We start from the raw sequence: 2,616 nt of genomic DNA on the forward strand, positions 1-2,616 counted from the left end.
GATCTCAAAAGACGACACCTTGTGACACGTAGTGGAACTAGACAGATGAAATGTGAATTCTCATAAAAGATTCAGATGGAACAAAAGGTAAATAGATTTAAATAATAAATGCAAATAAATATTTAATTGTACAAAAAAACATAAATTCATTTTCTTAACATTGTTTGCCGTATTAGTTAATTGATTGACTCACGTGTAAGTAGTTCAAGTTAAATGCAAGTTGTCTTCTCAGTCATTTATAGAAGATTTCATTTTGCTGGTCTTCAGTTTTCATTTTGTTAAGTATACGCAATGTGGCCATGATGCTGTCAGTGTGTCTTCATAATTTATAGCACTTTTATAACATTTTTGCTCAACTTTTTTTTTTTTTTTGTTTCTTTTCTTTATTTTTATTTATTTTTTTTTTTTGTATTTTATTTTGTTTTGTTGTATGTCCCGGCCATTGGCCATAAAAACAAAACAATATGAAAATTCTCTTGAAATATTATTATATTTTTATATTATTTTGTTGCTGTATGTAAGTACATATTTTCTGTTGTTGTTGTTGTAGCTTTGTTTCTTTGTTGTTTTGTTTGGGACCTGAGATTTGCATTTGCCAGGGACGACTCTGACTAACTTTTCTTTATTCGCCACTCAAATTCAAGATTCTGGCATAAAAATTAATGAACTTCAAAAAAAAAAAAAAAAATGAGTAAAAGATGAGAGTGGGGAGTGGGGAGTGGGGAGGGAAGAAATGGCCACGGGTGGACACATGGGAGTAGGGGGCAGGATTGGCAGGGGTGATGAAACAAAATCACAGATGCTTGTCTTGTTGCTCTCACAGATGAGCTCGGGAATTACGCTAATACGAGTCCCACAATAAAATACTTACACTCTAACATAAAGGAAGGAAAACCGGGAAATAGGAGAAGAAAAGAACCAAGAATGAAGAAAAGGAAAATGCTCATGAAAAACAATTGAGAGGAAACGTTCTTTCGTTCGAGAGGGCAATGGTTGGCGGGATGCCATGGGCAAAGGGAGACGAAAGTGATTCCTGCAAGGCAAACCATGTGAAAAATGAAGCACATTTTGTGCAAGCGGCGAGAGTTAGAAATGAAAGTTTGTTAAATGTGGCATGCTGCTGTTGCTTTTGGGTGTTGCCCTCTTTTCCCACACTTTGGCTTACTGGCACTCAAACTGGAACTGCAACTGGAACTTGGAGTGCGATTGCATCCTGCATCATCCAGTGCCAAGCCACTTAAGTGGCAACAAAAGGTCATTCAAGCTGATTGTGAGCACACGATAGCAACGACAGGGACGTTAAGGACTTGAAACCTTAAGGCAAGCGCTCAAAGGTATGCTATACATTCTCTCCCTATGTGTGTGTGTGCGTGTGTGAGTGTTTCACCCTAACTAGATGGGAAAGTGATATTGTGTAAAAGTTGCTAATAAAATGCACACAATATATTTAATGAAACTTATCGAAATTGCTAACATATGTCAATCAATTTTCAGTTCACTATCCACTTTCCATTTTCCACTTTACTCCTTAGCCCTTTTATTTGGTAGATTGAAAGGGGTTCTTGTATCCTTTCCTATCCTTTCTTTTCCTTTCTCTTCCTTCCATCCTTGCGAAGCCAAAACAAACTTTTTTCCGGTAGCATATTTTAATGAGTTCTATAACCATAGATGTTGCTGCCCCTTTTTTTTCCGTTTGTGTTTTTGTTGGTTGTAGTAGTTATTGTTGTTGTTTGTTTAAGCCTGCCCTAAGGGTATTGTTGTTCCTTGCTGTTGCTCTTGTTATTGCTGATGGTGTCAGCACTTTTACGCTCTACTTGTTTTTCCCCTCCCTTTTCCATACATTTTCCTTTTTTTCCTTCCTTTTTTTTTTTTTTTTTTGGTAAGACAAGAGAGGGGGCTAAAATTTACATATTCCTTCAGCTAGACAATTTGGCTTGAATTGGTTCATACTATGTATATGTAACACCAAAAACCATTAAATAGACAAGGTCGCTAATGGGGCAATAAACCAACAAAACGCCCAGCCAAATTTGTTGAGTCCTGTTAAACGAAATTGATTTTAACAACAAAGAATTTGTCATCGGAAATGCAGAAGAAGCTAACAACTTCTTGGCTTAGTATATGTATTTGGCTCTTTACCTTAACCCTTTGCTATAAAGTTATTATTACTGATGATTTTGTTTAAGATGGAGGCTAATTACTAGATAGAAAAATTGAATTTTTAATTTAATTTTTATCTAGTTAGACCATGTTCAACACGAAAAGGTGCGCAGTTTTGTCAAAAAGTTCTATCATCAGCAGACTTTATGATCTTAAAGATGACACCTCAAATATCTCTGCCCCAAGTAGAAATCCAGATCTTTAAAGTTGATTTAATCTTCAATGAACTTGCATTTAATATGCAACAATAATAATATTTATTTGTTACTTTCCAAAAAGTTGACACACGTTATGTTTATTTGTAATCAAATGCTTTGAAAAGTAATTTTCTTTTGTTTTGTGATTTGTGGCAATTGAAATTGTGGTTTTCCATTAAGAAAATAAATGTTATTACATGTAGGTATATATATACCGTATACCGTATGTATGTATATGGGCATATGTTATTGCAAATGG

Source organism: Drosophila willistoni (genome assembly GCF_018902025.1).
Source record: "Drosophila willistoni isolate 14030-0811.24 chromosome XL unlocalized genomic scaffold, UCI_dwil_1.1 Seg141, whole genome shotgun sequence".
Lineage (NCBI taxonomy): Eukaryota > Metazoa > Arthropoda > Insecta > Diptera > Drosophilidae > Drosophila > Drosophila willistoni.